The sequence below is a fragment of the Priapulus caudatus genome, unplaced genomic scaffold (assembly GCF_000485595.1).
Source record: "Priapulus caudatus unplaced genomic scaffold, Priapulus_caudatus-5.0.1 Scaffold896, whole genome shotgun sequence".
In the NCBI taxonomy this organism is placed as follows: Eukaryota; Metazoa; Priapulida; class Priapulimorpha; order Priapulimorphida; family Priapulidae; genus Priapulus; species Priapulus caudatus.
The window spans coordinates 61,512-75,100 of record NW_014577957.1 but is presented as its reverse complement, the minus strand read 5'-3'; positions in this window follow the sequence as shown (position 1 = coordinate 75,100).

Below are 13,589 nucleotides of genomic sequence, written 5' to 3'. Positions count from 1 at the left end.
TATCATTTTACTGCTAAACTACACAATACACATCTAGAATACAATCGTCTAGCATACACATCGTTATACAATACACATCTAGAATACAATCGTCTAGCATACACATCGTTATACAATACACATCTAGAATACAATCGTCTAGCATACACATCGTTATACAATACACATCTAGCTTGCTATATCGGCTTACAATACACATCATTATATACTTTTATAATACTTATTGCGTTCCACCCGTCGTATGGTACCTTAATGGTACGCGACCTCGCGACGACCTCGAATATCCGCTCAGCTCGCTTGCTGGTCTCGTTGTTTTTATAAGCCGAAATTCCATCACAACTTTTTGCTAATCACCACGCGCTCGGTTACAGCTGTTTGCTGCCGCGCAACAAACAGTATACGATTCAAAATTCAGAAATACGTGTACAGGTACACGCTAGAAATGCTGTTTTTGCTTCGCGATCCTCGCCTTAGTCGCGTCAGATGGCGCACTGCCGCGATATTTAACCTCTCTGAATATAGCTCGATTATTCATTATACATTGGCGTACTGCGCAGAACAAAACTCTACCTCATATATATCGCGCTCTTACCCCTCGATACGTGTAGCTATTAATATAGACAATTTCAACACTAAACACTTTAAATGAACACACATTCGCCTGTGCGATAATCATACAATACTGACGCGCGTTATTTCTAAAACATATTCTAACATATCTGTGTTTCGTACCATTCGTTAATTTTTCATTCTTACGGTAAACCTGAATAGGTGCTCCTCGTCCTTCTTCCCGCTGTAAGTTGAAGGTTCGCTGGCAGTTACTTTTCTCCTCCCTCCAGATCCTTCAGTCGTCGTCTGATCTCCTCGTCCTTCTTCCCGCTGTAAGTTGAAGGTTCGCTGGCAGTTACTTTTCTCCTCCCTCCAGATCCTTCATTCGTCGTCTGATCTCCTCGTCCACGTCCGTCTTTCGTCTCGCTAACTGGTGTAGCGAACGACGTAGGTGCTCCTGTCCACATCTGACCTCTGCGTCGCTCATCTCTCCCACCAGTTCGGTTCGCACCTGCCCCCACTCGTCAAGCCACCGTATATCCAGCTGCCACGGCCGGACGTTGAGGCTCGGAGCGGTCAGTTCCAATCGCCGACGTTGTCTTGCCGGTTCCTCGTCTCCCATTCCTACCGCTACGGGAAGAGCGAGAGTGCCGGCCCCCACCATCCCTGGCTGGGTAGAGCTCGGCCTTCGCTCTCGCTTTAGTGTTACTCCCGTACTTAGATCAGAATCGACTTCTGCGCTCCGTTGTGACAACGGTCCCTCTATTCCTGTCGATAATTCGTCGCTTTCCCCTTTCTCATCTCGGCGAACTATCACACGCTCATCGGACTTCGGTATGTCGGGCTTCCCGATTTCTTCTTGAGGGGGCTCTATCTCTGCTGTGGCTTCCTGACTAATGACACAGGGGGGTTCTACTCGTGATCGGCCTCGTTCTCCTGTTCCGGTGATTCCTTCGGTTTGTAGGCCTTCTCTTTTAAGACTAGCAGTATCCCTGTTCCGGTCAGCCTGACTCCGTCTCGCCCATTCAGCTGGCAGATCGCGCTCCCCGAGTGCGAACCCAACTCCTGGGCCCTTATAGTTGGGCACCGAACCGGGTGTCACTCGCCAACGGTTCGTCCCATCGTTGCCGTAGCTTCCGGTTCTTCGGTGCCTTTGGCGCAGATGAGTCTTCATCTTGTATTCTGTCCTTGCTGTGCAGAGCCATGTACAACTGGCTACCGGACAATGAATGCGCCAGTCGCTCGCAGTGTGGAATTCCCACTCGTGATCCTGCGCATGCCGTGTAGGCACTTGGCACCCCCAGCACCAAGCCCAACGGTTTGCTGGTACGTGCTTCGCTTTCCTACAAGCACCATCAAATCGTCTACGCGGGGGAGCAAGACCACGAGCCTGCTCACTCCTAGTAGGCGTCACCCTTCTAACTGCCTTCGGAGATCGCGGTTGTTCCAGAAACGCTGGCCACCCCTTCTTGGTCTCTCGTTCCGCTCGCTTTGGGTGCTGATCAGCCGACACCGGCCTAGCCTCCACCGGTCGAGTGTTCGCCACTCCGCCCTTTCCGGTCGTGCTGGAGAGAGATCGCGGTGCCCCCGCCGACTGAACCACGCCGCTCCAGCAATGTTGTTGGGTGGGGTAACTCTCCGCTACCCCTCTTCTCAGCCCGGCTTCTTATCTGGTTGGTCGGCGTGCGACGATGCTCACCCTTGCTCGTCCCGCCAGCCTCAGGCCGCGGGGACGCTCCTGCTGTAACGGGTGGCGCCTTTCCCCCCTCCTTCTTTTTCCCCACGGTAATTGTAAGCCGCTGCGTAGAGGGCACGGTCTTCACCGATTTTATTAGAGTCGCGTTCCTTTCCGCGCTCTCAGGTACGGCGGAGTTGAGTTCCGCCCCCACACCTTCGTCTGCCGCCTCACTGCCCGTATCGCTGTCATCACTACTCGAGCTGCTCAGCTTTTCCCAGTCCTCCTGTTGGATTAGCAAGGTATCATCTCCCATGCTGCCGTTCGTCGATACCAGTCGTTAGTGACGTCAAATCTTATTCGCAATGCTTCCCCACCAAACTGCTGATAAGGTGCTCGGCAAGGTCACTGACCCCGCACGCCGTGCAGCGAGTGCACCGTAGACTCCTGTACTTAAGCAGAGCTGGCCGCGATGAATGGTGTGGAAACTTCCCACGGTCGTCAGCATCGACCTCGAAATTCCAAATTTGAAAGGCCCCGTGGTGTAATATTTTTATACCCTGCCGCGCGACGCGGATCTCTATCCCCGCCGCATATCACCGCCGCGCGGGCGACGTGCGCCGCACACTATCGCTGCGCTGCGCTGCGCACACGCGGGCGCGGTGTTTACCGCCTGCTGCTCGCGTAACTGAAAAATCAGCTGGCCTGGCTACTCAGCGGCTGCTCGGCATGTCGGCCACCGGATGTATTGGCGTCTCCATAGTCTGCTATATCCCTTGTACTGCTCGAAGGCCGCTGACTCCACTTTATAGTCATGCAGATGATTTTGCATAAGGTTACGCAGACGGTTTCCTCTCTATCTCGGACGACCTCTTCGTCATAGGAGGACTCATCTCGTCGACTTAGTTCTCATGGCACTTCCTTCGCTATTTGGTCGAATGGCTTGGCTGGTAATCTGATTATGAATTGCCCGGGTTGGTCGCGATCCACTCCCGCCCGGAAAGGGTTGTGGGACCTTCCGGTGCCTCTAATTCTGGTGTGAGGAGTCTCAGTTTGTGACGGCTCGCTGTCTGCCTTATTAATCATGCTCGCGGGTCCCAGACCCGATCCATCGTGTAATGCGCTCCAGCATCCACGCTCCTCACGTATCCAGCCTTTGAAGCTGAGCCTTGCTCATTATTTCATTCGTCCATGAATTTTCAGTCTGCGGATGGCTGATTCGCCCATCTCACGGTGTCACTCGGGAACGTTCTTGTTTCCCTTTTTAGCCCCTTCTATATTACCTCCCGCAGATCGACGTCTGCGCTCGCTGACAGAATTATTCTTCCTCTGCAGCCTCGTCCGCACACATCGCCTCTCAATGTTCGTTTCGCATTGTAGCCTCGTTTTCGTTTGGCTGCTTATCAGCCCTTTTTCTTCAGTCTGCCTATTCGCCTTCCCCTACTCAGACGAAAGCTTTGTTGGCGATCTTCTGTCTCTTTTCTGCCGAACTAGATGCACAAGAGAGGGTTGAGCACGTGGAAGACGCGACAGTGACGGAAATCATCGGAGAAGGAACGAGACGCGAAGCAGCTGCTGAGCCGAATCAAAAGCGCAGTCATGCGTCTCGCCCTGCGATGGAAACCAAGTACAAAAAGGAGGGGATAGCCCCGATGCCCTCGGGACTCACCACGCGTGGTCACCGAGTGATCAGGCCTCCCAGGTACTTTGGTTTCCCTCTCAAAAAGGGAGCTGTGGGCATGGTCTGGAACGCCACACTCAGGTGGGTGTGCGGGGAGGAGTAGAAGCCAAGAAACGGGGAGAGAGAGAAAAACAGTGGTCAGAGAGTGCGAGTTAGCAGTCGGAATCAAACAAAGAGTGTAGACGCCAGCGGTTGAACAGCGGAGTTAGGAGTGAAACAGTTGAGAGTTGCGAGTGGAGGGAGAGAGACAGTTCGTCCCAGTTCTTCACAGTTCTTCACAGTTCTTCACAGTTCTTCACAATTAGAGACTCGCCAGTTGAGAGCGCGCGTGGGAGAGAGAGAGCGAGTAACGGTGACGCCGCGCTTATTGTATGTATATCCGAGCATCGGTTCTCGGCCTGTGAGTGAACTACATAAGTTGTGCGTATGGGTGTCAACCCGCAATAAACAGTCGGGTTTGTCCCGTCATATTGTCACTCTACTTCTATCTTCGGACCTCTTTCTGAACTTCTCGTATTCGGCAAGCCTTTCCTTTACGAGTTAACGTCGGGTGTAGACGACGACGGGGTATTACACAATGCACGCACGAGCCCTATCAAGCCCGTGTGAAGGGTAAGACCAAAAAGGGAGACATAACTGATCCCGGCTGAGCCACGCTACATATGGTGCCGCAATAACTGGAGTTGGCAAAAACGCTACATAATTGGTGCCGGTGACCGAAGATAATAGCTATTGCCGAATAATAGCAGTAGAAGAAAGAAGAAAGAAGACAGAAGATCAAAGTGGGAAGATGAAAGGCATGCGGCCTGATGATGAAGAGATAGGCTGCAACCATGACGCACAGCCGAGAGACGGGGACGTCGAGGATAAGGCCAAAACCCCCAAAAGGGAGAGGGGAGCTGGAGTAGTGCGGGAGTTCATGAACCCTGGCTACTCTAGTGAGGCGGAGGAGGAATATGCCGAGGAAGAGCTGTTCGCCGGGCCAGCGGACAGCCAGTTCCCAACGAGCACATTCAACCAGGGGGACTTCAGCAGAAGTCGGCGCCGCAAAGAAGATGAAGCGAAACAGAAGGTAGGCCAGACGCAGGTTACCTTCCTCGACCCCGCTGCAGAAGGGCGGGGCAGGACCCCCCGAAAAGGGAGAATGACGGTCGAGAAAGGCGAGCGAGGGATAAGCCCGCGGCCAACCCCCGCTGCCGAAGGGCGGGGTGTAACTGACCGTCGGACGGATGCGAGTGCTGCCAGGGATAATCGGGGAAGAAGCCCGATGTCCAGGCAAGCCAGTGGGATGAGAGGACCGTGCGCTTCGAGCACACCGAGGGTCCTGCACGAAGGGACACGCAATCGGAATGAACGTATGAAAGTACGGCCATTTACGGGGTCTGCAGACGTACCACTACAAACATTTTTTCAAAAATTTAAGATTGCAGCGAGTTTTAATTAATGGGATCGTGAGGCACGCGCGGCGCAGTTGGCAGCTGCGTTAGAGGGACCTGCAGCGGAGCTCCTAACAACTTGCCAAAACTATTTAGATGAGGCAAGTCTGAGAGCAGCCCTCGTGGCACGTTACGATCCTGTAGGAAGAGAGGCACATCAGGAGGCGCTCGAAACCTGTAGAAAGGAGCCCACAGAGACGTGGGAGCGGTACGGACAGAGTTTGAAGATGTTGACGATTGGCTGTGCCGGGGGTTACTGACCACATGTGTGGGCATATGGCTCGACAGCGGTTCGTCCGCAGCCTCCCATCACATGCCTTCAGGGCGTATGTGCAGGGCCATTCATGACCAACGGTGGAGTACGCAGCGATGATGGCAGAGGAGTATGAGGCTCTGGGAGGCGGAGGGGTCCCCAACCGGAAACCGTACATAGCACCGGTAGAGCCGAAGGAAAAGACTATGTACAACGTTGTTGAAGAACCAGGGAGAGCGGGTGGCGAAGAAACTGGCGGCGTCGGGAGGGCGGCCGTAGGTCGAGTGGAGGAGCGCGATGGTAACGTGAGAGCCCGGACTCGGTGGACGGCTGAGCTGCAGGACCTCGCGGGGCTTCTGCGCGACATCCTGGCGCAGGAGAGGGCAGACCAAGGTCGCCGTCGGGCAACCGAAGAACTCCCACAGCAGCGAGACGGGAGGCGCTATGAGAGTGGCAGCCAGGGAGGACAAAGAAGGCCAATGGACCGTCTGACGTGCTATCGGTGCTACACCGTTTCCGTTGTGGGATGAAGGAGAGCAAACGGCGGGAAGCGCCCGTGAGGGACCGCCGCCGCGGCAGCACATTGCAGTGCAGAAGCCGACAGTATCTAGGGGTGGCTCTGAGGCACCAGCCGTAGGAGCAGTGCCGGCGGGAAACCACTCCCGGCTGGCGGTAAGAGGAGAGGTAGAGAGAGGCGAGACCAGAGGTAGCGTCGCAGGCGTGTGTTCACGCCCCTCTTGGCACATCACGGTGGAGGTGTGCGGGAGGCCTGTGGAATTCATGGTTGACACAGGAGCCGACGCTACGCTACTGGACCGGGAAGTGTATGAAGAGTTACCTTGGGATCGACTACCCCTGCGAGAAGCGTCAACGGGCATGTTTGCGTCCAGAATTATCCGTTACCCACGGCTGGAGAAATCGAGACCGACCTGGTCATTGGAGGCCTCACCTACCGCCATGACTTATTGGTCATCGACGTGGGTCGTCGGTATGGAATCCTAGGGATGGATTTCTTGGGATGTCGAGGTTGCCAGGTGGACGTAGGAAGGGGATTCCTTAGCATAGGTGGGGTCCTCCATCTCCTCCACGGAGAGGAGAAAATCGAGGCGCGTAACTTGCGCGCGGTCCGCCGGGTAGAAATTCCTGGCGAGTATGGAGCAGTTATAGAGTCGTGTAGCAGGACCGGCGTGGCGAGGAGGTCGGCTGGCATGACTACGAAGACGATGAGCGAGAGGACGCGGTGGAGACATCCTTCATCATTGAAGAGGTAGAGGTCCCCACTGGGCCTAAGACGCCCACGAGCAGTGAACTCCTATCCGACGCATCGGCAACAGAGATAGTCACGGAGGAGCAGGAGGAAGAAATGGGGACGGAATCTGTTGTGGAGATAGAAGAAGATAAGGCGGAGGTGATCTCTCCTCTCAACTGTCTCTCTGACACGCGCACGCGCTTATATTCTACATCATCACGTGACGTCGTGACTGATACAGGAATGTCTCCCAGAGCGTTCTACATCATCACGTGACGTCGTGACTGATACAGGAATCTCTCCCAGAGCGCATTCCTTTCTCGAAGCCCACCAATCGCTTCTCTGCTTACCTACGCGTGATTCTTCCCGATTGGACCACTACGCCCCTCTCTGTTGACACGCTCCTTTCTTTCCTGCTTACTCCCTCACAACCGTCAGCTCGTCCTACCGTTCACATCTCCCCCCGCCAAATATCACTCCCTAAACCAATGTATATACGCATACAATTGCTACACTAAATATCACGCAGGCTAGATATTACACACTCGCAGCGCACGCGCGGTGTATATGCGTCCATGACTTGCTGCGGCGCTGTATCTATCCTCGCGCCTCACGGCCGCCATTACAATTTTGTTACATTAGCAACATGCCAAACATCAAACCAGTGAATAATGTAGGGCCTGACTTTCCTCATATGCTTCTTCACTGCAACATAGCGATCTGTTGTCAACGTCAGTGGTACAACTCCCTTATCTTCCAGAAAGTCAATGCACTGAATGAGGCCCTCCAGTGCATTAGAACTCCGCACCTCACTACTCTGTAGGGAAACCAATTCGGAATAGCTCATCTTGTGGCTTATTTGACAGCACACACTAAAAAATGTTACATCTGGACATCCTTGACNTGGCTACACCCGACGGTAGCTCGCTAAAAGGACAGGCCTTGCCGAATACGTCCCAGTTCAGAAAAGAAGGCGAGATAGAAGTAGAGTGAGTAATGTGCACGGGACAGGCCCGACTGTTTAATTCACGGGTTGACACCCGCGCACACAACTGTGTAGTTTACCACACAGCGCGCGAGCCAATGCGGCGGATACCACGATACAATAAGCCGCCGCGCGTCACCCGCTACCTCACCTCTCCTCCTTCTCTTCTCTCACGCGCCCGCGCGCGCCGCCGGCGCGCGCGCGCACCGCCTCTCTCTCTCCTCCTCTCAACTGTTCAGCAACTGCTTTCTCAACTAGGCGAGTCTCAAACCCAACTGCTGAGTCCAGTGTGACCTGTTCTCGAGTCGTTTCTCTCCGCCACGCGCCAGCGCGCGTGTGTATATATGCACATCACACGCTGACGTCGCTGCACGCGATACAAGAATAGTCCCAGATCGCATTCCTTCCTTTCGAAACTTCACCAAATCGCTCTCTGTCTTACCTTCGTCATTACCACACGTGACTTTCTTGCCGATTCGGACACTCCGCCCCTCTCCAGTGACACGCCCCTCTCTTTCCTGCCTGCTCTCTCACAACGCTAGCTCAGTCCTACGTTCACATCTCTCCCGCCAAATATCACTGCACTAAACTACCCGGTATGGCATACAATTGCTACATCAAATATTATTCATGCTCGCATATTACAATGCCTCACACCGCCGCGGACGTATATCACCGCCGTACCTCGCGCCGCCGCTCGGGCAACATACCATCGCCTGCGACGCGCGCCGCGGGCGCGCACGCCGGCTATACACCGCCGCCGCCGCCAGCCTACGCGTTGCTTGCGGGTTGCCACCGCGGACCTCTATCCCGCCGCCGCAGTGCGGACTTCTATCCCGCCGCGCGCGCGCGTACTTCTATCCCGCCGCCATCTCTTGCCTGCGCGGCGCGCGATCCCCTAATCACCGCCCGCCACTGCAGCGCTGCGCTCGTTGCGCGGTATATCTCACCGCGCGTTGCTGCGCCGTCGGCTCGCGGACGCGGACGCGCGCCCATTACTGCCGCCCCTGTTCTGCGGCGCGCGGCGCCGCCGCCGCCGCATACTGCCGCTGCTTCGCTGCGCGCAGCGCGCGGACCCGCCGCGCGCATACTGCCGCCTGTTTGCGGGGGCCGCGCGCGCGGGACCCGCCGCGCCGCGCAGCGCGCGGTATATTACGCGTCTGACTTACTGCGGCGCTGGTTATTCATCGATCGCCGCCTCACGGCCGCTGACCAGTATGCGTTTGCTCGCCGCGTGTGTAAAGTTCATTACTTGTAACTTGTAACTAATGTCTGTTGCTCTGACACGACTTCATATACGTATGCACTCAATGTGATTAATCTCAGACGAAGACTGTCTTTGAGTCCAAGCAGTGTCCTTGCGTTGTGGTCTACCACATGAAACTCAAGCGAATGACTCCCATCGATGTGACAGTGTGACCTCCAAATCCTATCAGCTTCACTTTCTTAGCTGTATTTAGCAGCTGTTGTACATGTAACTGTCGTAGTGTATTGTAGCTCATGATGTTACACTTAGCTCCTGTGTCGACTTTCAAAGTTGTCTTGGTTCCGTTAAGTTCCAACTCAGTGTGAATGTCGTCTTTGGAGTTATCGTTCAAACCATTTACTGACTCTATCGTAAACGTCGACAACCCTTCTTCCACAGAATCTACTGTTACAATACCTAATTCATGTACTGACTTGCTGTGAGTGTGACTGCGTTCTTCCTGTGGTGTTCTGCACATCTGAGCAAAATGGTTCCATTTTTTGCACTTAACACACTGTTTCTTGTAGGCTGGACATGCCTCACGAGCTTTGTCATGCTTACGACCACAACAACCACATGGATTGTATCCTTTGTGTGTTTGGGGTTGCTTGGGCCATGCGTTAGCTTGTGGTCTTCTTTTCCACTGTGCTGTACGCTGTTCTCTGACAACATCAACATTAAGTTTATTTTGCATAAACTTAGCATCTTGTTCTGATAGTTCGTGTATCTAACACGTATGTATGGCCTTATCCAGTGTGAGTTCACTTTCTCTCAACAGTATTTTTCGAACACCGTCAGCTGTGATTCTCATTACAATTCTGTCTCTAATCAGCTGATCACACAGTTGCCCATACACACAGGCACAGGCACTTGAAGCGTTTCAATAAAATATATACGCAGTGGTCGTGTGCTGTGCACGGCGACAGTTAAATATACATTTAACTGTATATTAACTATATATTAACTATATATATTATTATGTACATAAACTATGTAACTATAACTATGTAAATAACTATGTATATTAACTATATATTTAACTGTCGCCGTGCACAGCACCCGACCCCTGCGTATATATTTTATTGAAACGCTTCAAGTGCCTGGGCTCACAGGTGCTTGCTTTATTGAGCAAATCTGCTGCAAAAGTTTGTATAGTTTCACCTTGTCGTTGTATTCGGGAGTTAAATTTAAACCTCTCCAATATCACATTACTCCTCGGGTTACGAATTTGTCTGAATTTACTTTTCAGGCACTCGAAATTTTCCTTTGATTTCGCCGGTATTACCGCTTCTGGATTCACCGGGTCTGTAGGTTCCGGTTCATAGACAAACGAACGTTCTCTCTAGTTGCCTCCGCTCCCGCAAGGTTCAATAGCATAATATGCTTTCACTTTATCGGATTTTCCACTAAACGCACATGCGACATAAATGTCATACTCGCGTTCAAATACTCGCCAACTTTCCGCGGCATTTGCTCCGAAACTCAGGGATTCTGGCTTTCGTAGTCCCCCTTCCGCCATGTTGGATTTTTTTCCGATTACACGTGAGCTCACCGGCTCTATGATCAATCGTCAATTTACGACGTTAGCATCTCACGCTTTATGATCAAATGTCACTCTCCGTGCAGGGGCGTGTACAGGATTTGTACCAGGGGGGCGGGGTCTGATCGTAACCCAAACTTGCGAGCACGCGAAGGGGGGGGGGCCTCCCTCAGAAAGGGGGCGCGGCGGCTCCTCAGAATTTTTTGAAGATTAAACGCCGCCCTCAGATGCGTTTTCTGCGCGAGCAGCGGGCATCCGACGCCCTGGACCCCGCCCCCCCCTGTACACGTCCCCTGCCGTTGTCCGTCTTCCTTCCGATGCCGACCTTCTGACACCATGTAAGTTTTGGTACTTTTATATATCGCAAAATGGCCGCTCGGCGGCCATCATTCGTCCTGTTACGTCTGATGAGACTATACGATGATTTCCTCTAAATCCCGCTCGATTTTATAGTAATCTCTTAGTACAATTATTGACTTGATACGAAGACAATAATAAAGGATCCTGTTACACTAACATAAAATTTTCTGTCCGCCTATACTTCATTTCTATATAAAATACACTTTGTACAGCACTTCTAATTCCATGTGTTTTCTTCTTTCAAACTTAAAGGCTAATATGTACTACGCGAAACCGCGCTTAATACGATTTATTTTGCTTTGCGCAGGCGTCAGTTTGTAGGCTACGGGTGCGACATTAATAATGATCTGTAGTAATTGAATGAGGAGTTTAGGCTTTGGCCAGTAATGGATCTATTTGTGAAGCAATTTACGCTACTAAAAAGTTATTAATTATACATATAAACATGACGCTTGATGGCCTTCTGCGCAGTATTTAATAAGTACTCTAGCAGCAAAATCACGCACCACGCCGGTGCACAAGCCGCGTGTGCGCCCATGCTTTGAAGAATCAAGTTCGCCTCCCAGCTATCAGTGATATTTATAAATACACACACTACAACGTCCACACACAGACATACACACACGCACACACACACGGCTCACACACAAATACACATCACACACACACACACGCCGTCTACAGCACAAATACACACACAGCACATTACGTACGCACGCACGCACTTGCACATACATATTATTATAAATATTAAATATATAGATAGTGTATGGGTATATATATGTATGGGTAAATATATAGACATGGTATGGGCTTAGCACGAGCAATGTGGTGGGGGAGGATACTGCAGCCATTGCGTGTGCCCAGCGTAACCACTGTACATTTACGTCATAGACTACTGTAATCATTATAGTCTGTGAATCAGTCTGTCGTTTGATATTTGCATAGATATATACAACACGTGTTGTATATATCTATGGTATTTGTAAGTTTACGCCAGCGCACCTAGCGGAAGTGAACTGAATCGTGCATGTTTTCCAGGGAGATTTTCCAATAGATTTTCTAAATATGGTTTTTTTAAACATTAAATCCAAGAAATAACAAAAAGATAAGTGTTAGAATCGAACGTGATGCGTAGGAATGAAGCACGAAAAATTTCAGCCGGATTCGTGCACGCGCCTATAAGTTATGCAGGAACAAACAGAACGACACTACTCAAATTATTATATAGATAGTCTATAACAGTCCTTTGTTATTACAAGACTGGCACACGGTTACTTTACACACCAGCGAGCCGAGAGAGCGAGCGACCCCTATCGGAATGCATACACAACTCTGGTCACATAACCACACAAAGCACGCCGGCCAATCTACAACGCTCTAGCACTAATACACGACGTTTGCACTAATTAATGCACTATAAAACTAACGCGCTAACACATTAATCAAACGTGAATAATTGTCTTCTTTAAATATAATTTATTGAAAATGGTAGATTAATTTTATGCGGAATTAATCATTTACACCGGTTATTGATTGGGTAACAAATAGGTTTACTGCGGATGATTTGCGTTTATCATAGCTACTAATTGGCTACACCGTTTTATACGATATCCCCGGTTGCAAGTAATTTTGCCGTTGTAAAAATTAATAATTCTGAATACAATAGCCAGCCATACTCGTACGAATAAAGTCCAATTATAGGTCAGTTAATAATCGCACGATCACAAACCAGCATGGTAGGCGCTACACACTATAATACGCCAGGTAAAACCCAATTATTATCATCAGTTTATACTTTTGCTGCAGCGAGAGAGCATCGGTAATGGCGGTATGATGCATAGCTCGCGAGCTCTCGCCGGATGATGTATCCTAGGCCTAGATTCATGTATAGGGAATGCCGCGCGAATAGGGTTACATTTGTAAAATTGTGTGTATTATTTCTACAAAAACTTCCTTGGACGGTACCTTATAGTTCTATGTTAGATTTTATTCTTACACGCGTCGCTGAAAACAGATTGTTCACTTTGATTTTTTTTTAGGAATTCGAATATTCGAACAGGTGCGTTTTATGAGACTGTATTGATGGAGGATGGTAAAGATACGCATTTTTTAGGTATTGTAGTAATTACACTACTGAAACACGATGAAACAAATGTATGTAAGCACTGCAGGACTTTTAGGGTAAATCTAGGATTTCTCACACTAAACGGTTTATGTGCCAATATTTCAATATTACGTGGTGCAACCTCGCACACGCAAAAGGTTAAAGGTGGGTGGGTGTGTGCGTGCGTGTACTGGTTTGTTAGTGTATATGTGTGTGCACGCGTAAGTTAACGCGTTGTGCGCACGTGTGCGTGTGTTAAGTAGGTATAAGCCCGTAGGTAAGTGCCGGATGTGCGTGTTGCAGAACAGGTTTGAGACATCATCAATAGCGCTTCCGCTACACGAATCGCTCATAATGCAGAAATCCTGCGACAATTTTATAGCCAGACAATCAATTATTAAAACAATAAAGTGAAGATATTTTGCGAGTGATTACATGGATTTTCTGATAACATCATTTGTTTTCTACCCGACGCAAGTTATTACAGCAATTTTAGGTTTGCGCCCAT